Genomic DNA, 24032 nt, shown 5'->3' with positions numbered 1-24032 from the left:
CACTACACTGACTGACAGCGCCTGTACCTCCCTGCTTTCGATAAAGTGGAGGGACCTTTGGCTGTTGTCATAGGGCGTTTGTGCATGTGGCCCATCCTGAGGGAATCTGTCCCACAGCAGGGCGAGGGCAAGAAGGTCTGGTCCAGGAAGCAACCGGTCACGCCCATGCATTCCGTAGGCTACACCTGAGTTAACGTGAGCTTTGTGCATTTACCAGCAGGACCCTGCCAGTCGCAAGAGACACCCGACCGGCTCACCCTGCCCCAGACTTGGGACTTGGGCCTGTCTGGGCGGACCAAGCCTGTCAAGCACACAGCTACCCCTGCCTGGCCTTCAGTAAATACCATCAACCAAGTAAGCCGTAAAGCGTTAGAGGGGGTGACCCTTACGAAGTGGGGGAACCTGTGAGGATGTGCGTCTCTGACATCCGGGGCTCCTGTTCCCACTACTGGAGCTGGGGGGACCACGTGAGACTTGAGCCCCTTGTTTGGTATTTGTGCGACAACATAGGTCTGTCACCGTCCTCAAATCCTCCTTTTTTGTGGGGGGGACGGGACGAGGAAGTACCTGGAGGGGGACCTCTCCCGCTGCTTCTGGCTGAGGCGGCCTCACTCTCCTGCCCTAGCTCGCCGAGCTACCTCAGCTGGATCTTTTCGGGATAGCCCGGGATTGCAGCCACCAACCTCTGGGCATGCCGATGGCGGAGGGAATGGCTCTGCCCACCGAATAGACAGCAACTGAGGGTGGCAGGAGCGCTGCTCTAGCTCCTGCGGTCCCCTGCTCTGCAATGGCCTACAGGCTCGGCGTCTGCCGCCGGGCAGAGCCCCAGCAAAGCAGCTCACTAAGTCCCCCGAGGGGCTCACCTTCCACTTGCTGGTAGTGCTAATGAATAAAGTTTTCCCAAACAAGTCTGGCTTGCAGTCAGCTTTGTTGTCTGGGGTAGAGCCCATCTGACCCGCCTGTCCCTGTGGCTGGCGGCAACCACCACCAGGGACCTGGGGCAGGGTGGCGAACAGTATTCAAACCCCTTGGCTGGACGTAATACTTTTCAAGGCTCATTTAGGCATTGGGGTACAGAGGAGGGGGTTTTGCCCCGAGACCCTCACTATGCTGGGCACCCCCCTGTAGGCCAGGGCAGCTAACACTCTGTGAAGCCCCTTGGTAACATATTAAAGGTTGTCTGATGTCCCTTTTGCTCCTTCTCCACCAGCCCCCAGGTGGAGGTCACCTCCTGAGCAGTTCCCACTGTGCCCTAGAAACAACCAGAGCTCGGGAGCGTGCTTCATCTGGGGGTGGGGGGGGGGAAGAGGGGAGCTGCAGGCCACAGCCCCTCTTCCCACCGACAGGCAATCCCCACAGAAGTCGCTACCCGTGGGGCCGAGTCATCATCTGAGGGCACATGGTGTCCCTGTACTTGAGGCACTAAGTGCATCCCTGAGGGATTGATGGACCGTGGTCCCGTCCCCCCTCGGGAAACCCCTTAGGCCCTCACACAGCCCTTGGGGTGACCATTGCCTTTGAGGCCATCTGCCTGGGGTTCTGGCACCTTTGTTGATGGTAGCTCCCCCAGGTACTGAATCCCCAAAGGAACACTGAGGCACCGTTGACAGACCATTGCTCGGGCTGCCCAAATCCTCTTACTGTGCGGTACCGTCCGGCGATGACCACCTCGACTACCAGGTTCATCGTGGATGCCACAGCCGGAGCAGGGATATGGACCACGCTCCAACGAGCTAGGGTGACCTGGGCATCATCCCTGCACTGAGGACTTTTTGCACTCTGCATGCATCTCGGTGCTGAGTCAAGCTCAGCCTCGGTGCAGGGCGAACTCTTCAGTGCCAAGTCTGTCTCCGGCCACCAGGCTTGGCGCAGCCTCGGTACAGGGACGAAACCTCGGTGCCAAGGCTGTCTCCGGTATCCAAGCTTGCCTCGGCGCAGGGCGAACTCCTCGATGCCAGTTTCATCTCCAGCATCCAAATAAGCGCAGCCTTGGTGGGGGGCAGGGGGGGAGCGCGCGCGAGACCTCAGTGCCGAGGCTGTCTCCGGCATCCAGGATTTGCCTCAGCATCAGGGACGAACTCCTCGGTGCCGAGTCCGTCTCTGACATCCTGGTTCTGCACCGCCCTGGCTCCCCGATATCGAGACTGTCTCTGGTGACCAGGATCAGCACTGCATACTTGCTGGCAAACTCTTCGGTGCCAGAGCGGTGGGATGGACCTCACCCGGTGTCAGGGGGTCGAGACCGGTGACAGGCTGGTGACTTTGCTCTTCGCTTCAATGCAGATTGGTCCGGCAACCACGACCTGGGAAGACTTCTAGGAGAGCGATCCTGCTCTACCCTAGGAAACCGGTCTGCAGGAGATCTTCCTCCCCATACCGGGGATCTCCTGAGCCATTCAGGGGTCCCAACGCAGGCTTCCACTTAACACCAGCCCTTCTCTCTCGTTGAGGTATGGGTGGCGACAGTGTATGCAAGGTCAACAAGGCTCTTGCTGCCCTTTGGCCATCGAAGCCGGTAAGTGCTGAGGGGCTCCCCCACTCCTGGAGTCAGGGGAGGCTCCCTGGCTGGAGACGCTGGCTCCGGCAGCAGGTCTCCGTGATCTGACCTCGGTGCGGATCGGTGCTCTACCTTGCCTGCTCCAATGGTGCGGGGGAGTCCAAGTGCTTCTGTCTCTGCGGTGCCGAGTCGGTGCCGATGGTGCTCTTTGCACCAGCGGCGCGCTGGATACCGCAGCAAAACGGTTGGCTCGGAGCTGGCTCGGGTCTCCGTGAGCCAGGCTTTCATGCGGATTTTCCATAGGTCAGAAAGCCTTACAATCTGTTCTCTTACTTACGAAGAGCTTCCCCTCCACACTTTAGACAGTGAGGGTCAGTTAGTGGGAAAGCCTTCCCGCCGCAGCGCACAGCTTGAAACCATGACACCGGAGCATACTCGCTCCCTGTAAAAAACTAAGCTAGACTATCTTCAAGTGTCTAACTATCACTACAGCAGTTACTAATCTAACTAATTAACACAAAAATCCTAGTTTGAAGTTTAAACACGGGGAATAAAGCACTTGCAATGGAAGCGCAGGCAGTTCCAGTAACCACCATGGACAGAAAGAAGGGACTGAGGGGGTGTAGGGTCGGCAGTGCCCTCATATACCGCGGCAGGTGTGCGGGACTCCAAGAGGCACCAAAGCCGGCCCTACGGGATCTGCGAAGGGGAAAAAAGTTCCGGTAACCATGCATGGAGGCGTGCACACACCTACAGTGGAATGTACATGAACAATCACTCGAAGAAGAACACTGGGTCATTACTGAACAAGAAAACTGGGGCAGCACAAACTCTGCTAGGTTAATCATGCGCTCCAGAAACCTCCCCTCCCCCTTTTAACAAAGGTTATTCTATGCGTTTGGGATAGAGCTAAAGACAGGTTCTTTTCCACCCATCATAAACCAACCAGATCTTAATCCAAATTGTGAATCAGAGAGCTTCAAGGAGCGGGACAGCCATCAAATAAACACAGTCGGACAGCTATTCAGTAAAGAACCTTTTGTAACTTATTCAGAGATCTAAACTAACTTTAACTGGCACGAATACTTTCAAGTCAGACATTATGTTTCTCAGGGTATGTCTTCGCTGATGGTGGCAAATTCGACCTGCTCAATCGATCCGGAAGTCAATTTAATAAATCCACCCTCGAAAAAAGAGTAACGTTGTGCCGATGGGAGCGCATTTCCCGTCAGCGCAGAGAAATGAAGATGCCACGGTAAGTAGAAGTTAGGAAGTCTATGAGAGATACGCAAGCTACTCTATGTAGCTTACGTATCTCCTGTCAACTGCCACCGAATTTCCTGGTCAACATAGACCAGGCCTCAGCTTTCTAGAAAAACTGCTTCATACAGCGAGCTAACTTTAAGAGAAGTGATGGGCTCTGGGAAATTAAGAAACAAAAACAAAAATAAAAAAATTTACATCAATCTTTGCAGACAAGTTTCCTAATAAAAAAGTGTCCATATATGACATGCTGGGAAAAGGACCTAGATAGACAAATTACTCCAGAGGAATGGCGTCTGATCTGGAAAAGAGGTCCAGCAACCTCAATCTGTAGAATAATAAAAGAAAATTTCTTTAAACTACCGTTTCAATGGAACCTGGCACCAGCCAGATTAAAAAATACAGAGAGTGAAGGGGGATAAACGTTGTAGAAACTGTGTTGAAAGAGGAGATTTTATGCATATATAGTGGAGACATAGGAGAATCCAATCAGAGAGAAGTGGGGTGCAATCTGTAACCAAATATCATTAACTGTTGGATATTTGTTAATCCTCCTTTGTTAATCCTCCTGGGGCTTTCCAGCTGAAATGCTCACACAAGAGGAAGTGAAGAAACAATCTCTCATCTGCTCGTAGCTGTTCAGCTATTGGAGCCTCTCAAAAAGAAGATATGGGAGGTTGTGGTTACGGAAACATTAACACCAATTACACAGCCAGCAGGGCTGTGCGCAAGGAGGGAGGTAAGCAGGGGCATGGCCCCCAGTAATTATCTGCGGCACAGAACTTCTCCGGGGCCGGGGAGAGCGAGCTGCTCCTCCTGGGGCAGGAGGCACAAAACATGCCCTCCCAAAAGGGGTCAAAGTTAAATTTCTGTGCCTGCCCCCTGGTGCCCACAAAATAGACAGGGGATACAAAGGCACTTAGATATTTGGTTACCTTTTATTCAGTACTAAAAGTACATTCACTTGCAGAAAACAGAACACCTGTCCAATTTTTTTGAACATTGCCATTTGATAGGCATGACTGATTTGTTAAATATGCATATAGAGATTTCACACAATTTAATGATCTCACTAGAAATGACATAGTACAGGTGTTGTAATGATGCTCACTCTATATTGGTAACACTGCAGAGAAGTCAAATGTGTTTCCATCTGAAGGCTTTATAGGAGTTAAAAACCTGTTGCCTGTCATTGAATACTTTCTGTGCAATTTTGACTGGGCCATACAGATTCAAGTGGGAAGACAGGAAGTTTCACCATGCTTATTCTATTCTCTGTTGAGCAACAACAGCCCTGACTGTTCCTTTAAAAGAAGAGCTGATCTGTGTACTGTTCTTTCATGTTGGCGGATTCACTTGATAGAATACCTGAAGTTTGGTCAAGAAATGATCGCTAACCACACAGAACTCCAGTCTGTTCATATCGGTCTGATCCCACATATCAGGATTAAAAGTAGCAGGGAAGCTACAATGTCTCACTCCTCCAACACATGCCATTCCACCATTCCAACCTTCCTTTGTGATTCTGACTCTTCCCTATTACAGCCTCATAGAAATGAGTTAAGACTCCAAAGACACCTGTAAAATGACTCTTCCCCACTGTGTCAATGTACAAAGCAAGCAGTAGATAGTGGAAGAAGAGCTTTGAATGCTGTATAAAATCCAGGGCCAAAATAGTTGCTTACCTACTACTAGTGCCTTGTGAGCATTAGGTCCATGCCTGAAAAGCCAAGGAAAATAACCTCTCTCAAGCAATTAGCAACTTGGAAAATGATGGCAAACTTTGCAACTGTGGCAGCTTATTTCCTCTCTCTCAAGGTGTTCCTGGAGTGACAGTTTATATCCACAAGCCCCCTGCTGCTGCCCCCAAAGTTGTGCATGCAGAAGAGAAGGAGATTTTCATTGTTATGCTGAAGGTATCAATGCAAGATACTGAAGGAAGTTGTGCAGAAAGAGACAGGGTATTGAGCTATATGATGAGCGCTCCCATAAGCCACCCTTTACAGATGCAATAACCAAAGAGTTGGCGTTTAGAAGACCGATTTAGCAATAGGCTCAGGATAGCTCTTAAATACTAGGGCCATCTCACGACACTCATTTCTTTTGAAGATGAGCTGCAAAACAAGCATGAAATAGAGTTAAGTCCAGATTTCAGTACTAAATGCCCCCACCAAGCAGGGAATGGGGGAGGGAGCCCAGAAAGCAGCTTGGATTGTTGGGCTGAGTTCTGCCCAAAGCCTAGTTATTTATTTAATTTCCATCTTATACTAATTCTGCACCAAAGGGCACCTAGCCAAAGCTCTGGATGCCCTTGACACACATTTACACACAACAGGAGATACAAATAAAAAATTGAGTAAAGCGGTAGCACTTCTGACACAGAAACCTGGTGTCCCAGGGGCTGTCCCCTGAAAATGAAGCAGGTCCAACTCCCTTATGCCAGTATTGCTCTCTCAGTTTGGCCAATTAAGAGGGCAGGACACCACCAGGGGCTATAACGGATCAAGGAGAAACAGACTGGAACAGTCAGGTGAACGGCATGAGAGAGCCACCTGGAAGTAAGAGATCAGCAGGTGAGAGCCGCCAGAGACCAGGAGATTATAGATTAGAGGTCCCTGAAGGAAACTGTAGCTGGTTCCTGGGGCAAGGCTGAAGGCAGGATTGAAGCAGAGTAGTTTGCTGTCTAACTTCTCCAAACCAGACAGTAGGGGCCAGAAGGCTGGAGATGTCTGAAGGACAAAGAGCAGCAGAGAAAGCTGCCTGCTGACTTGAAGCTGGAGAGGGCTAATAGACCAGGGGAAGAAGGGCTGTTCCCCCAGTGAGGATGAACTTCCAGCAGAGAGGCTGTGGAGATTCCCACTGGGAAGAGCAGGGTTGCACTTCAGCTGCAAAGGCTGGGATGGCTGTCTTGGCAGGAGGACAGGCAAAGATCAATAAAGAGCAGAAGATTTTTCTTAGAGATCTTCTACACCACTGAGTTTAGAGAGTCTATCCAGAAACTCATGACTAAGGAAGGAATAGAGTTTTTTCAAGGCCTCCTGTCATTATAGGGACAGAGATATTTCACGACTGGGATGACTGTCTGTATGTTTACAACTATGCAGTATTGTTGTAGCAGACGTGTTGGACCCAGGATATCAGAGAGATAAGGTGGGGGAGGTAATATCTTTGATTGGACCAACTTCTGTTGGTGAGAGAGACAAGCTTTCAAGCTTAAGACCATAAGAACAGCCAAACAGGGTCAGATCAATGGTTCATCTAGCCCAGCATCCTATCTTCCAACAGTGGCCAATGCCAGGTGCTTCAGAGGGAATGAACAGAACAGATGATCATCAAGCTTACACAGAGCTCTTCTTCAGGATGCTGAAAGCTTGTCTCTCTCACCAACAGAAGTTGGTCCAATCAAAGATATTACCTCCCCCACCGTATCTGTCTAATATCCTGGGACCAACATGGCTACAACAACACTGCAAGCATCATTTATTCTGTGCTATTCTAAGCAGCAACAGAGCTGCTAGATGTATATATAGAGAAGCAAGAAATAGACTTGTATGAATAGATCCATACTGCGTTACTGGGGGCATGACAGACAACAGCAGCATGTGCATGCCCAGAGGCCAAGAGAGACAATGAAGGCACCATCACACAAACGATAGTGATTCATGAACAACAGAGAAGTTCTAATTTACCTTAGGCAAACTACTGAGGAAGTCATTTCATAAAGCTGGTCCCTTCTGCACAAGCATGCTTTCTGGAAGCAATATTTTGATGTCCCAGGATTCAGGGTTTCACATTACAGATATCTACATGAACTAACATTAATAACTTTAAACGATCTGATTTTGTCAATGACACTTTTTTCCCCCTTATAATTTAAAAGTGGCATTACATGGAAAAGAGACTAGGTAAAAACAGCATCATCTTACTTCACAGACCTGGCTCCTGGAGGTATGCCTACACTGTTGTAAAGTGGGGTCTGTAGGGCCTGCAGCTGTGGACTCGGTGTTTCCAAGCCCATATTTGAGTGTCCACGCTGCACTGTAAAACTGCTGTACTGGGTCTCACAGCCACACTGACGCATCCATCCTGTGCCGAGCAGACTCAGGTCTGCGGTTCCTGCTATATCCATATTGCAAAATCACCGCCCTTAAACCCTAGTAACAGCAGGACTCGGGCTCTGAACCACCTCCTTAACAGAGTCTCAAAACCCAGATTCTGAGTTCTTGCTGACCTGAGTCACACTGATTTGTATGTGGATGGAAGGAGGTGGGCTGGGGTTTAAACCCGAGTCAGAGCCTGGGCTTAGTTTGCAGCACAGACATAGCCTGTGTGTATCAGAGTCAGATCCACTGACTGCATACATTTTTACTGCTTTTTCTGCTGTTAGCCTTGCAGATGCAATATAATTAAGAGGATCTGGATTCTATTTCTTCTTAACAACTAAACTGCAGTTTCCAGGACAAACCCTCCACTCCAATGTCGTGATTACAGCCACTTTTCAGAGTAGCACCAAACTGACATAAACCAGCTAGGAGGGAACAGCTTTTACAATACTGTTAAAAATAGTGAGCTAACTAATGGCTAACCAGTTTGTTTTATTCTTCAATTGCAGTTACAGCTTCAGAAAAAGAGACTTTTAAAAATGGCCTATTACACAGACTAGCTCTGACTAAGAGCTAGTTACTTTAGTTATAGAAATAAGTCTGTGCTGTTCCTTATCTCTACAAAGCTAACATAGCTATGGGAGAGAGAGCTAGTGTCTCCCCCCCCCCCCCTCAGGCATCAGATTTGTTACCGAAATTTAAACTATAGAATTACTATTGATGATACCTGAGCTAGAAAGAACCCAGCTTGATGCCCAGGGCAAGTCTGAAGTGCTGTTCCCTCCCTCACAACTTACTAGAGGGATCATACAGAGAAGAGTAGCGGGCTGGGGTCTCTGTGTAAGAGCAGAGTGCAGGCTCTCTAGGATAGCTGCTTGGAGGGAGGGCTGGGTGGCTGCATGGGCAATCACTCACTCTGCTCCACAGTTCAGTGACAGGGGCCACTTCTGCAGGGAATCGGCAGTATGGCAATTTCCCCACCCACTCTGCTTTTCTCCTGTGATCTCTGCTGTCACCTCCAGTTGCTCTGTTCATTTCCCTCTTTGGGAGGGAAGGCCAGTCAGAGATGGGGCAGGGACAAGGGCAGCCTTTTGAGCTCAGAAATTCTTTCTTCCATCAAAGGTGCTGCAAGCTGAGTGGCACTGGCAATCAAATGCAGCTAGAATGGATGTCCCCCATATCCCACCAGAGAGGTCTCATGCTGTCCTCGGGATCCTGTCTCATAGGCAAGGAACCAACCCTGCAGGTGCTCCTCTCTCATATCTGCTACAAGCCTGACAGTCTCCCCTCTGCTGTACCTTGTGGCACCCCAAAACCCAGCATTTGACTCTTCTTTCTTTCCCCTCAGGCTCCTCTCATTGCTACCTTCATCCTTGGGATTATCCCTAGACGGATGGACACCCTGCTTTATTGCAGCTTGCACTTGCTGCCATTTGTGACATGACACCACTGGATCAAGGATCAAGTCTCTGATTGCAAAAGCATGAGCCTCAACTGCCTGACTTAAAAGACCCAGCTCTGCTAGCTAACACTGTAGGGGCACATCTACACTGCATTGTAAACCTAGGCTCAAACTCAAGTTTGAGCCCCAACCTCCTACCATCCACACACAAATCTATCTGCCTCAGGTCAGCAAGGACCCGAGTCCAAGCCTGAGTCCCTCTGAGATGTAGGGCCAAGCCCTGTCTTTCTTCAGTATGGATGCAGCTCAAGTTGCAGACCTGAATTAGGAGATCTGTGTAATGCAGTACAGTTGAGACACCTGGATCAAGCAATAGTAAACCCACGTTACAATGTAGTGTGGATGCTCAAGAGCCAGCTTGGAAATGCTGAGTTCAAAAGTTCAGATCCAGGTTGCAATGCAGCAGACCTACCTAGCAGGCCCATCAACCTCTGTTTGTGGCCCAGCCACCTCAAGGGGGGAGCATGCAACATGGAGTGGATTACCCTGCCCCGGGGCCACTTTTTGGCAATTGATGATTGGGACATAGCTCAAGTTCCTGGCAAGTTTCCAATACTACCATGGTTGGGCAAAATCTGGGCAACCCTGAACCAGATGCAGTTCTAGGAAATAGCTCTGGATATCTACTCTCTAGCAAACAATTTCAGACCCAATGGAGCAGCCTTCACTTAGGGAAATATCTCCCGTCAATTTGATTAAAAGCACGCAATAAACAAGTCTGTAACTGTGAACAAACAGCATTAGTGCCAGAGGCCAGGTTGGTAGCTCATTACAAATTCCCTGTTGCCAAAGGTTGGGTATCAAAATCACAAAATGTTTCCCTTGAAGGATAAATTCACAGGTATAGATATTAAAGAACCACGTAACAGCTAAACTTTACTATAACCTTGCTGGGACGCCCGGTCACCTTCCCAAATTCCTCACAATTCTCCATTAACATTACACACAGGAAGCACTGACTAGAGCACCACATACATTGTACACAGACGTTTCCCAATACTTGGTAGGAGCATTTGATCCTGTTCTGATCAAAATGTGCTACCCATCTCTCAGCACCAGGCTAGAAGAAAAGGTACTGGAGAGCTACGCTGAGTGTATTGTGTCACACTGGTATGACAGCCAAACAGGCAGATCCAGATATGCAAATTCTGCATGGTTCTCTTCTGGCATGTGGCCTTTTACCTGAGTGAGTCTCATGCATGCAGGGACCTGGCTGGAGTCAGGACACTTACTTGGAAACATCTCACTTACTATTTCCCTCCACTCTGCTAAGATCACCTCTCTCTTTGCAAACAGACGTGACCTCTCAAAACCTCTGAGTCTTTTCCCCAGTAAGGAGATTAGCAACCATATCGACTGGAAATCTCTGCTCAGTTGTTACCCCCTGTGACCAGCTAATATTAGTTTCTACCTCTTCTGCCTTATTGATACTAAGATACTGCTATGATCCCAAGAACATAAAGGTCAGGTTTTTTTTTTATCTGATAATGATCCGCATTCAAAGTCTTGATCTTTAATGCAGAAAGGAAGAGCTGGTGGGAACAAATATCTGCAGGGAAAACATTCAGGAAGTACACAAGCAACCGTCCTCCCACTGTGAGCTCCTGTGACCTTGATACTATCAGCTACAATTGCTTGTTTGGTGCTACTTGTTTAAACTTCTGGCAGAGTTTATTTACACATGCAGATTCCTTCTGGTTGCAGTTCATTCTTTAAGGCAGCTATTTAATCAAAGATCAAACTAACAGAAGTGCTGTGATCACAATCTACAAGGTCAACAGAAATGCTCAGGGCAGGGCTGAGTCATTTTCAAGATGTGGCTCTTGCCCACTGAAGATCTGCAGACTATGTCTATGACTTCTAAAGGGGTCCGCACCTCCATTCGAAATTTTTAAGGGTCCGCAAATGAAGACGTTGAAAACCACTGAGCTAGAGAATCTATTGCACAGCACCACGGCCATCAACAACAGGGTTTTAGCTTTGGAACATTCAGACCAAGGACACAGCTAAAGTTAGAACTGCTGACAGCATTAACGTCTACATATTTTAAAGAAGTCGGAGAAGCAAAGGAATGTGAGAAAACTTTGCAGCATCTCAAAGAAACCCAAGCAGCAAGCTGTTTAGAGAAATCCAGCTTGTCTTCACTCTGCATTCTCAGTGTCCGTAGTCTGGCTCAAAAAGGCAGCCCAGGACCAATGGATAGAGGGCAGATACATCATTTTTACAACTTTCTTGTTACTGCAAAGCCTGAAGAAAGACCATGTGGTCATTTCAGAAAAGTGGTATCTGTCAGCTACTAAGAAAATTGTTCAGATGACTGTGTTCTGGCAAAACACAATATGGCCTTCTTCTTACTCAGTTGTGGGATTGTCTCTTTTTAGGAATCTAGTGAAGTGTTCTTAAACAATTCCCAATCATCATTCACATTTTTCTAATTAAATTCTTTCTCCCAGCTCACTTGGCTCGTAATTGTTTTTAACTTTGTGAAATTGGACCTTTTAAAGCACCAAGTTCATATGTAATCAGTCTGGACTTTATTCTGTTTGCACATTATAAATGTGATCATGTCATGATCACCTCTACCTTAGTTCTTTTATCAGTTCCTCTTAATCTGTCAAGACCATGTATGATAGCACAGACTAGAGTATTCTGGTAGTTGAGGTTTAAAGCAGATCAGTAAAGACAACACTTAAAAGACTTTAATCAGTACTTTTGACCTACAGAGGCTAAGAGTGCTGTGAATTTTGGCTACTGTTCACCCCAAGGAGCAATACATGTAAAGAATCATTACAAATGCATAAATGTTAACGCCTCAGATCTCTTCCTTGTGTAGTGCTGATAAAATCAGAGCAATCTCAATCTATTTCAGGCAGCTGTTTCCAGGAGCCTAGCACTGCACAATAAACCAACATTTAAGCCATTTGTGACCAACCAGAATAATTTTACTAATTGTTTTCGTCCCCTAAAAATTACAGAGAAAAAGCCAACCTTGACAAAGGAATTTCTAAAAATAGACCAATTAGGTCCTTCAATTAATGTGCAGCACCTCCTCACTCTTTTGATGGCACCTTAATTCAACTCTCTACTTAGTTTGGAAGTCTAAAACTAATTCTTCATATTAATGCTAATGTGAAGCACTGGTTATAGCAAGCCAGTGCCCGCAAAAAAGCGGGACAGAAATAAATCTTTCTGACAGCCGCCACCCCATATTGAATTTTGCAAATGTAATTTCTCCAGAAAAAGGTGGATCAATGAAGCTCAAACCATGCAGACTTTTATGGACCCTGGTCCAGAATTGGTACTTGACAAAGGTTATTGGGTTTTCCAAAGCATGTTGTGAGATCAGACCTTGACGTCACATTCAGGATATCTTATTGTTTCCCCTTTCACTGCCATCCCAATTAAGTTCTAACATGACTTTAGCAGCTGATGTTTCAACAATACTGCGAGTACATCTACCCAGCAACGTAAGTGAAGGCTCGAGCCTAACCCCCTTGCTTCCAGACACCAATTGTGTTAACCCAGGGCTCAAACCTAGGGTCCTAGGATCCTGCAGGACTGGAGGACATAATTAGCCTTTTCAGCTTTCATCACATGACCTGGGGCTGTGGGCTGGAAAGGGCTGCAGAGCTCTCAGGGAGTGGCAGCTCTCAGCAGCTGCAGGGATCCCCAGATGGCGGTGGGGAACCCGCAGATCCGAGCCCCCGGTAGCAGCAGCAGTGACCCCACACCGCTGCTGTCAGCCGAGTGGGCAGCAGGGACCTCACAGCTCAGAGCCACTGGCTGGTGGCAGGCAGCAGGGACCCTGCAGGTTGGAGCTGGGGTGGGCAACAGGAACGCCGTGGATGCAACCTGCCAGCCAGGGCGGGTGGCAGGGATCCTGAAGCTTGGAGCTGGGGCGGGCGGCTCTTGCAGCCCCCCAAGCCACCATGGGGGAACCCCAGAGCCCCAAGCCAATGCAGGCAACGGCCCTGCAGCTCCAAATCATGGGCAGTGGGGGAGACCTCAGAGCTCTGGGGTCCCTTCACTGCCCACAGCAGCTCTGAGTTCTGGGGTCCCTCCACTGCCTGCCAGGGCTCTGAGCTCCAAGGTCCCCACCCCCCGCGGCACCTGACAGTGGGGTCCATGGAGCTCCCAGTTGCCACGAGCTACACCACAGCTCCCAATGGTGGCGGGGGCCCCGCAACCCCAAGCCACAGCAGGGGACCCCAGCCTGGACCCTCTCAGCTACCTGCTGCACCTTCTCCTCCCCCCTGGGCAGCTCCCAGCTGCCGCCCTGTTATTTTTAGTAGAAGTCACAGACAGGTCATGGCTGCCATGAATTTTTTTTTTGGTCTTGTCCGTGACCTGTCCGTGACTTTTACTAAAAATAACCATGATAAAATCTTAACCTTAACAATCAGTGAATGAGGGACTGTTAGTCCTTCTCATCTGAAAGGGATTCTGACCCCGTGTACACAGCTCCAGGAATTCTGCTCCATGAGTACACTGTAAGTATCCACTTCACATTCTGGGCTTGCTCTTCTGTTTTCACAATGAATGCAGTTTACAAAGCCAGCTGGTGTGGAGCAGGAACTGGCCCCAACCTTTGGGAATCTCCACACAATTTCTGTTCCCCAGGATTTAGGGCAATGTCTAGTTTTAAACCTATGAAGCCTGAAAGTTTAGCATAAAGCCAACAAACCCACACCAGAGAACTGTGATGAGTAATTTGTCGATCCCAACAAGGGCTCAGGTGCACTGTCTGATTTGGTGTGTCACACACACAGAGTCACTACAGCAGCTGTTGGGAGATGACGAGACATTGTGCACTGTGGTAATACTCCGCTCAATCTCCTTCTCAAAAAGCTAAATCCTAAGCACTCTTTCTGACTGCATGGGAACAAACCTGAATAAGATGAAGGGGATCCCAGAGGTTGGTGACTGTATTAAGGGATTGAGGGGGACTGTGTCTGCACCCTCAAGGGAAATCTAGTGAAGCCCTTCCAGTACAGTTCCTGGTGCTGGGATCCAACAAGTCTCTCTCTAGATATGGATACTGGAACACAGACTCAGTGTCTTTCAAACTCCACATGTCAAACTCCCCCATGTGGACACTTATTCCAGAATAAGAACGGCTTTTTCCAACTTGGTTTAAACCACTTTCAAAACTAATTAAGCCACACTGAAAAAAGGCACTCTTCCACCATATTTATTCTAGGAGCTCTCTGCCAATATACTATACCAGTCAAGTATGGGGACAGCTTATGCCAGCAAAACTCTGCTTTTACCAGCATAGCTTATTTCAGGGCATATCCCCCATGCAAGTGAAATAAGTTATACTGGCAAAAGCACAGTTTTTCCAGTGTAACTGCATCTACACTTGGGGCTTTTGCAAGCACAGCTATGTTGGTTAGGGATCACCCCTCTTCGCATCTCTGACTAGTAGAGCCTTGCCATCAAAAGTCTGTAGCGCAGACATGGCCTTATCAGAAAGGGATAAAAGGGTCCACCCAGGGAGTTATACTGGTGTACCCATACTACTTCAAATTCATACTCTACCTCATCCCAGGATTACTTCCCCATGTAGACAAGCTCTAAAGAGAGGATGGGCAGGGAGAGAAGGGCTGTGATTTCCTAATGTTTGAAACTTGCCATGATAAAGTGCTGTCTGCCTAAACCAATAGCTCCAAGAGGTGCGAACTGCCCCCTCCACATCAATGGAACTCAGTCTGTGGCTGTTTTGCCTGAGTAACAGCAAGAGAGAAGAGACCCTTCAAAGTTTGCAAGCTGAGCAAGATGCTAACTGTTTTATAATGAAGAACAATTACATTCGGTATTTACTGAATCATGAGCCATACAAGTTTCAAGTCAGCAAATGAAGGCAGTTCTAGTGCCTATCTTCTTCCTGCAATGCTCCAAGCCAACAGCATGGGCTCTAAAGACAGATGAGCACAGAAGGGACTGGCGGGCGGCTGGAATGCAAGCGATCCTTGTTTCCAGGGCTCCAGCCCGTGTGTCATCTGGATCCCCTTCACATGTATCTCACTCTTGTTTGTTCACCCTCCCAAGGGAAGAGCCCTTTTAATATGCCAGCCAGAGCTCTGTCACCACTCCTCACATCACTGTGGCTAGATAGCAAGTGCTCCAACCTATACCCTGCCATGCCAGTGCACTTTTTCCAACTCTGTCTACCCACCCATTTAAGTGACCCCACACAGCTATGCTACTCTGAAATAGCATTCCTTCAGCCCCCACTGCACCATGCAGTAACCCAGAATAGTCCCTGCATTTAAGCTGCAGCCTCCCTTCCCCTCATTCCCCCAGGATAAATACAGACTGTTACTAATATGGCCATTTTCTGCAATATCTTTGGGAGATCTTATTGATTTATATTTAAATACCTATGGAATCCATTGTATTATAAATGCAAAATTCACATGTTGTTGTTAGACTGTATGTAACTTTTCTAGGGAGGAAACATGGCAAACAAAGTCTGGAAAGCATTATGAGCTTCAAAGAACCATCTTAAACAATGTGCTAGACAAGAAGGCACTTCTGGAAGGAACAAAATTAAGTGGGTTTCCCAGGAAATACCCAGGGAAAGAGGAATGCAAATTCCCACCCCAGAACCAACCTTTTGAAACTACACCCTGAGGAGATAACCACTGTCTGGCTGAATACCTATTCAAGGTCTCTGTAGATCAAAGACTCAGGTTGTATAAAGGAGGGACTCTCAGATTCAGGGGTGTGACTGTTCTGAGCTAACAGCTGTTATGAACTAGTAACCACAGAAAAACCCCTGGTGGGGTTTTAAGAACTGTTCACCTGCCAGAGCCCTTGTTAGAATTGGGGGTGAATACTGGCATGTGTATTGGTTCGTTTATTGTTTTGGTTGGATTTTTTTTTTGGGGGGGGGGGGAGGAGGGATTTGCTAATGCTTTCATCTTAAGAAAGAATGCGCTTGTTCAGAAAGAGCTGGGGGTAACTTCACTGTGGGCACTTACACTGTTTATAGCCTCTGAGGAGAAAGCAAAGCAGAGCTGGGTAGGCAGTCTGACTTGCTGGGGAATTCACAGTTCAACAGGGAACTGTGCACTTGGAGAGCCAGAAGGGAGACATACAGGTCTCCCCCCAAGAGAGATGACAGCTGATGAGCCGGGGGCCTAGAGCGGGTGCCCTTGCTGGACCAAGGGGGGGAACACAGAGGAAATTTATCTGAACTGTGACAGACATCCCTCTAGTAAGCCAAGATCCTGTTCCGAAGGGAAAGGTCTCAGGCTGGGAATTAGATGCTCCTCCTGTTTAAACAACATGGAAAACAAAAGATTACAACATCTAGTAAGAAAGGACAAACTTTTCTCTGATTTTCCTAAGGGCATGTCTACACTTGAAAGGCTATCATTGGCCCATTCCATCCTTGGCTTCTCTGATGAGAGTTCAGGGCCACCTGTGGTATAGCCCTCTGAACAGGGACAGCTTGCTCCCTCACTTCATAGAAGCTGAACAGATGTCCAAAGATCTCTATCAACTAAGGTTGAATTTAAACTAGTGGTTTGCAAGTGAAAGGCTCGACGTCTCAGCCCAGCCCAGTACTACCTTCCTCCAAGTCTTATTTAACTAAAAGAGCAACAGAGACAATACCAAGGTCCTCACCTAGAATACTGGGTCCAGTGCTGCTTACTACATCACAAAAAAGGGTAGCAGAAATAGAGGAGGGTCAAAGACGGACAATTAGTGACCTGGAGAGACTTCTGAACAACATGAGATTGAAAAGACGGGCTATCTAGTTTAGAAGAAACGAATAAAAGGGCCATGACAGAACATATGAAATAACAAATGGTGTAAAAAAGATATCAGGCCCCTCTAGTCATCCTTCCTCATAACTGAAGAATGAAACTGAAAAGCAGCAAATACAAACTTAGAACTGGTAAAAGAAAACACTTTACACACATAGCTCAATTGCCTGTAGAATTCATTGCCATGAGATACTGAGATCAAGAGCTTAACAGGACTCTACAGGACTGGGCATTTATACAGATGAGATAATCCACAGTTCGATTAGAAAGGATTAACAAAAACATCAAAAGCTCAAAGACATCAAAAGGAGGGATATAACCCTTCATGTTCCACAATATATACTAACTTTTCATTTTCAGGGTTTAGGAAGAAACTTTCTGGTTTTCGAGGGACTATGCTATAGAAAACATATCCTTCATCATGCTATTCACTATATAATTAATGTTTTACTCATGATTGGACTCAAGCTGCATTTGGCAATTGGAATTCAACTTTAAAAAATGCAAAACAAACCTGTCTGAAATTTTATTTTAATTCAATAAAACTGCCAAAGTGTTTTCCCTGCTTCCCAATGCTGAAATCTATACTAGAAGCAGCTACAGTCTTAAGAACATTAGATGACTGATGAACAGACTGTACAAAACTAAACTAGGGATTTCTGTTAAACTGAAACCAAAAGTAATTAAGGAAAAAGCTTTTTTGCAGAACAGAAACTAGAAGTACCCACATTTGGAAAAAGCAACAGCATTCTCTCCATTACAAAGACTGAAAATGATCTAGATGCTTAATGAAGTGCATTAGATATTGTGCCATATTTATGAAGCTTGGCCTCAAAAAAGTTAAAGATGGTTTCCATCTGATTCTGTATAGAAAAAAGCAGCTTTCAAATCATTAGTCTCTTTTTTAAATTATAGATGATAGCACTTTTAAGCCTTAACATAGGTTGTCAAGTTCAAATTTAGTTCTAAACAGGTTTAGATTTTTGGGGGTTTTTTTTAAATTAACTTAAAAATTTAATTTAAATTAAAATCCGATTTTAAAAAAAAAAAAATTGATTTTTATCCACCTTGGTCAGATGCCCATTAAGTATAGTGTGTATGAATAGAACTTGAGCCAAAGGCAACAACTCTGGCATTTGTGAATGTAAATTACCATAAACTATAGACGAGTGATCTTAGCACAGCCAAGCCCCATCACCCAACAGAATCTATGCAAGATCTGTGCATTTATGATTAGCTCACTCTGCCTGATTTCAAGAGACATTCCTTCTGCTTGAGGGTCTGACTGAAACGACACTGCCTTTAGGGTAACATTTGACAGACTGCTGTAGCAGCACTTCCAATACAGACCTGAGAAGACCAGAGCTACAAGCATTTACACAGAACTTGCATGAACAGACAACCAACAGCTGAGAATTAAACAGAAGGAACCACTGTAATCATCTACCCTGACCTCCTATATAACACAGGCCAGAGAATTACCCCAAAATAATTCCTAGAGCAATCCTTTTCCTAAAAGAGCCAATCTTGATTTAAAAATTGCCAGTGTAGGTGCTTGTTTGCCTTAATTTTCAAAACTTCTTTCAGAAATACCCATCACTACTTTGGTATCAACAAACAGCACTCAAATCTCAGTTGAAGCTCCTATGTTATAGATCATTTCCAGAAGTTCACTCTGATGAGGCTGAAACATAGAAAATGCAGTTCAGCATCTGACTGCATGAGAAAAGCAAGAGCTCGGGTTCAGCAGACAGAAAATGGGACATATGGCCTCTCACCTTTAGGTCAGCAGGTAAATCCCGTAGAGGTCAGCTGTGATGCACTGCCTCTTTCTCCCTCCTACAGAAGCTGTCTAGGTGCTTACTGCCCTCTTTGGTCATTATCTATTGCATTTCAAACTAGTGGTGGCTGTAAGTGCCATAGTGTCTGTGAAGCGCCACTACTATCTATGACAATTTGTGGTAACAATATTTATTAGATCACTCAAGTGTGGCAGTTGACAGCCACTTTCTAGCAAACAAGTGCCCACGCCACAAAAGCCACCACTAAGCTGGATCAAGGTGTCAAGGACTAAATAGGTCTTGGAGCTTGAATTCACTTCTCACCCCAGAGGAAGAAGACTTGGATATGCTGGCAGAGCAGCATGGAGGAACCTTGCCTGGCCACTCTCCTTGGTGCATTTCATCTGTAGCAAGAGGACTTCAGTCACAAAGGCTGTCAAGCCAGCACCTTTCATTCACGCAAACTCACAAAATGGAAGAAATACCCAAATTATTATCTAGTTCTACAGTTGTCATTTTAGGGTGATTTAGAAGTGGTTCAGCCACTATCCCGTTAACCAAAATTGCTCAAGCACTATAGAATTACTCTTCATACCTTGGCAGCATCATGTCTCTCATACACCCTAGGGCTGAACTGCACTTCCTGAGTGAGTCTCAAACTACCTCACACTGTCAAGTGGTGCACTCCTTGATTATATTTAAGCAACAACCATAAAACAGCTATAATACAACTATAAAACGGATTGGAACTCTCTGTGGGTTGCAGCCCACGAAAGCTTATGCTCGCAAGAATTTTTTAGTCTTTAAAGTGCTACAGGACTTTCATTGTTTTTGCTGTATACAGACTAACATGACTACCCCTCTGGAACTTCTGTATTTTAGGATATCACTGCAGTCTCCTCAAGGAAGGGAGGATTTGCAGAGTAACCCATGACGCACATGGATGTACCTGGCTGACAGCTCCTCTTAACATATAATTTAACTTGGAAAAGAAGCTACAGTTTTCTCATTAATAAATGTTGGCTGCATCTATATGTGCAAATGCTCACTGTGTGTCCAGCAAAACAGGTATCTTCAGTAAGCCATGCAAGTTCTTTTGGTGGAATAGCCACTGGAAGGCAGAACCAAGCCAACGCAGTCTGGAGGGGGCAGGAAGTCGAGCTGGCCTGAAAAACAGTTTTGTGGGGAAACGAGTGGTTGTATTAAACTAAAGGAACGTCTATTTCATTCACGCTCTATCTGCTTAACAACCCTTTGGAGTGGTAAGGTTTTAGACCAAATCTTCCCTGTATTTACACATGGTGAGTTCACAGCCACCCACCAGAGAACAGCTCTCCCATCAACAGAATGCTGTCTAAATGGGGCATTAGGTTAATATAACTACATTGTTTGGGGTGTGGATTTTTCACACCCGAGTGACGTAGTTATACCGACATCAATCTATAGTGTAGATCAGACCTAGATAACAGCTGAAAGGGACTGCACAGGAAGCATGGGCCCTAGGCTTAAGTTAAGGGAACTGCACTTACAAGAAAAGCATTAATTTCCAAAGAGCATCACTCAGAAGGCTGAGAAACAAACAAGAGAGGCCCCTGGGGAGGCGCTCAATGCCTCCTGGCAGAAGGCCCACCATACTGTAACTCATCTCAGACCTGCCACACTCACTGACCCCAACACACAGTTGCCGTACTACATCTCTAGAACATTGGTTCCCAAACTGAGGATCACCATGTGGTTATGTGGGGGTCGTGAGCTATAAGCCCCAACCTCAGCTTTGTGCGGGCTAGGAGCTTCCCTGCTTCCTCCCTGCGAAGGAAAGGGGAGGGGGGCGAACAGTGACACACAGATACTTCTCACCCCACCTAACATTCCTCCGCACCCCCTAGGGGGCTGTGAGTGGGGGAGTGAGGAGCAATGTCAGGGTTCCCTGAATCCAGGTCAGTTTCCCCAACCTGGGTTGTGCTGTGAGGCAAGCATCAGGAACTCTTGCTCTCTGCCCTCTCCTTATACAGCCCAGGTGGGGAAAGTGACCTGGATGCAGGGAGCCCTGATGTTTCTCCTCACTCCCCCACTCACAGGCCCCTACGGAGGTGCATAGAAGCAGCATTCGAGGGGAGAACAAGAAGAATCCCAGCTACTCCATGCATGCAGGTCAGTTTCTCCTGGTGTATGCAGGGTTTAGGGGCAAAGGGGGCACCGTTCAGGGGTGAGGGGGGAGTGGAGAGCCCACATGGAGGTCATACTCAGAAGCTTGCTGTGTGGAAAGGGTCACAAATACAAAAAGTTTGAGAACCACTGCTCTAGAAGGTGTCACGTAAACTGGTGACATGTTGGTCCTGAAAATCACTGTGTGGCATATGCACAGGTTGCATGTACTAGAAAAGTGTACTTACAATGTGTTTGGGAGGCAGTGCATAAACCCAGCCTGCCCTAGATGAAGCAATGTGCATTTACCTATCTGACCAGCTTGATAACAGGCAGAGGACAAAAAGTACATTTACATATATGATAAACAAGGCAATCAAAGTTAACAAGCAATGGAAGAATCAATTTAGTGAGCACACCAGGGGTCCAAGTCTGAACTCCAGAAGAAGTCTTCCCTGCTCTTGAGACAAAGATAATGGATTTTGGAAAACATAAGGGGTGCAATAAGACATTCTAGTTATCCACTACTTATGAACATAGGGAACACCACCCTGAGAGCCTGGGGAATTTGGATCCTCTTGGCCTGAAGGGGAGAAGCTACGGAGTTTGCTGTAAGCGAGAACCTATTTTAGGCAAAGACATAACTTGCGCAAATTAAGTGTTAGTCACTAGAAAACGTGTTTTGTTCTGTTTGTAACCAGATCTGTCTCTTTTTTTCTTGCTTAGTATCACTAAAATCTCTGTTAATACATGTATTCTTCATTTTACTATAAATCATCTCAGCGGTTATATTAAGGTAAGTGTGAGTCCTCAACTAAACTAACAGGCTGGTGTGTGCTCGCTCTCTTTGGAGGCAATGAACTTAATTTCTGTGAATCCAGTTAGAGGCACTGGACATTGCAGGGAGATGTCTCTGGGGCTCACTGACCGTTACCTGCAAGGCAGGCTTCAGACCGGCAGAGTCTTGAGGAGTTTGCTGGCAAATCAGACACGCTGGAGTGCCAGGAAGTTAGCAGGAGCAAAGCTCTCACTTGCTGAGGCAGAGGGGTAACAGTAGCTTATAATTCTGGTTGTCCTGAGCAGAATGTCACACAGCCCCATCTGAGCATCAAAGCAGCACAAGCACATGAGAGGGGTCTAGAAAACAGGGCTTGGAGAGGCCATGCCTAGCAATCACCACCTTTCAGCCCCACCCCAGGTAGCAGCAGTACCGATCCTAACAAGAGACACTGGCCAGCCTCCTGCTTCGCACTTCAGTCACATCAGGGATAGCAAGGACACTGGAGGCAGCTTACTCCCTACTCAAGCCACAGCCACCTTTTCCATACATCCAAATTGGTCCCTTCTGCTTCTACAGCACACCAGCCTAGTTTTCACGTCAACCGGAACATAGTTTCTCAACCTGTGGTACGCATACCCCTGGGGGTACACGAGACACAGGCAGGGGATACCCAGGGAAAAACAGAGTGAGGGGGAGGCAGGCAGCAGCTGCCAACTTCTGGGGAAGCCAGGCGGCAGCAGCCCGCTTCCCATCCGGTCCCAGCTCCCAGATGGGAGGCATGTGACAGCCGCCGGCTTCTGGGGAATACAGGAGGCAGCCCTCCACTTCCCACCCAGTCACAGCTCCCAACTGGGAGGCTGGCGGCAGCCGCCACAGTCCCAGGAAGCTGGGCTGCAGCCGACCGCTTCCTGCCCGGTCCCAGCTGGGAAGCAAGCAGAAGCCCCCAGCTTCTGGGGAAGGCAGGAGGCAGCCCACTGCTTCCTGCCCGGTCCCAGCTCCCAGGTGGGAGCCCGGTGGCAGCCTCCTGCATCTCGCAAGCTGGCCTTGCAGCTGGGTGGCAGCCACCTGCGCCCCGGCTCCGAGCCAGCTTGAAGACGGGCAGCAGCCACCTGCCCACATCCCTGGGTCCTAGCTGGCGCAGAAGCCTCCTCTGCCCCGGCTCGGATTGGGTGGCAGTTGTCCACCTCCCAGGCTGGCAGCCAGGCAGCAGCCTCCCGCAACTTGCCCAGGTGGCAGCCCCCCCTCCATGGCTCAAAGTCCAGTGCCCAGAAAACTTGTCAATTTCACTGCTCTAGCTGAGCAGTGAAATTGACAGCTATGACAGCCCCAGATTTCACCAGTTACCCTCTTTTCCTGTCTCTTTCTCTCTGACCCCTTCCTCCTCTCAAATCTATGGCATAAAATTTGGCGCAGCGCTTTATATTCCCCAGCATTGGCATGCTGCTCAAAGCCTCCTAGCTTTAACCAACATCACCGCTAGCCCAGGTACATACTTGAATTGCTCACTCCTGGTGTAAAGGTGGTAACCCCACCCACACTAGATCTGACATCTGTCATATCATGGCCTTATATACTCAGCCCTTCTTCCAACATATGGCTCACATTAGTCTGTAAATATAAAATCCCATGGAAAATTGAGTGTTAAAATTTTCAGAAGTTAGGGGGTACTTGCTACTTAAAAGGCTGAGAAACACTGAACTGGAAAGCCAAGTGTTTCATAGGATTCCCACAGAGATTTCTGCTGTGTTTTCTTCACACTCTCCTCTTCTCTAGGCTGCCCATCCGCAAGCTAGTCAAAGACCCTTGAAATTTACTCTCCTTTTTTTTTTTTTTTTTTGCGTGAGTCTCCTTTTCAGAGAATGTTGGAATGCATGAGCGGAAGCAGCTGTCCTTAGGCCAGTCATCACATTATATAAACTAATGAGCACAGCTTTGCTGAACTGTTACACAGTAGACCCTGGGAGCCAAGGGCAATGCTCAAATTTTGCCCAAAAGTTATGTCAACAACTTGGCAAAATCACAAAATAAACAGAAAATGGAAAAAGCTGCAGCTTGCCTTCAATGTGAACATGCAACTTACAGAGTCCCAACATTCAACTTTGACCCAAATTGTAGGAGAGTAAAGAGTTAAACCTGGACAAGTGGTCAGGCCTAAGCTACAGGGAACGGGGTCAAGGCAAGGGCAAACCTTGTTTCTGTTAATTGGTGTGAATTCTAGTTAA

General features: G+C 47.2%; 1 protein-coding gene across 4 annotated transcripts in view; it reads right to left on the bottom strand.

Moving 5' to 3' along the window:
* IP6K1 (inositol hexakisphosphate kinase 1) overlaps positions 1-24032 on the bottom strand; it is a 57037-nt gene that overhangs the window by 27620 nt on the left and 5385 nt on the right. For 2 of the 4 annotated variants that reach the window (XM_067561247.1, XM_067561250.1), the window contains exon 2: positions 19934-20050. The exons of the other annotated variants lie outside the window; for them this stretch is intronic. The gene's annotated coding sequence lies outside the window, so the exon portion shown is untranslated. The remainder of the gene's footprint in view (positions 1-19933; positions 20051-24032) is intronic. 4 annotated transcript variants of the gene reach the window in all.

The sequence above is a fragment of the Emydura macquarii genome, unplaced genomic scaffold (genome assembly GCF_026122565.2).
Source record: "Emydura macquarii macquarii isolate MOO-44397 ecotype Brisbane River unplaced genomic scaffold, CSIRO-AGI_Emac_v2 contig_2369, whole genome shotgun sequence".
Classification (NCBI taxonomy): Eukaryota; Metazoa; Chordata; order Testudines; family Chelidae; genus Emydura; species Emydura macquarii.
The sequence above is the reverse complement of the archived record's forward strand: the minus strand, read 5'-3'. Positions and strand labels throughout refer to the sequence as shown.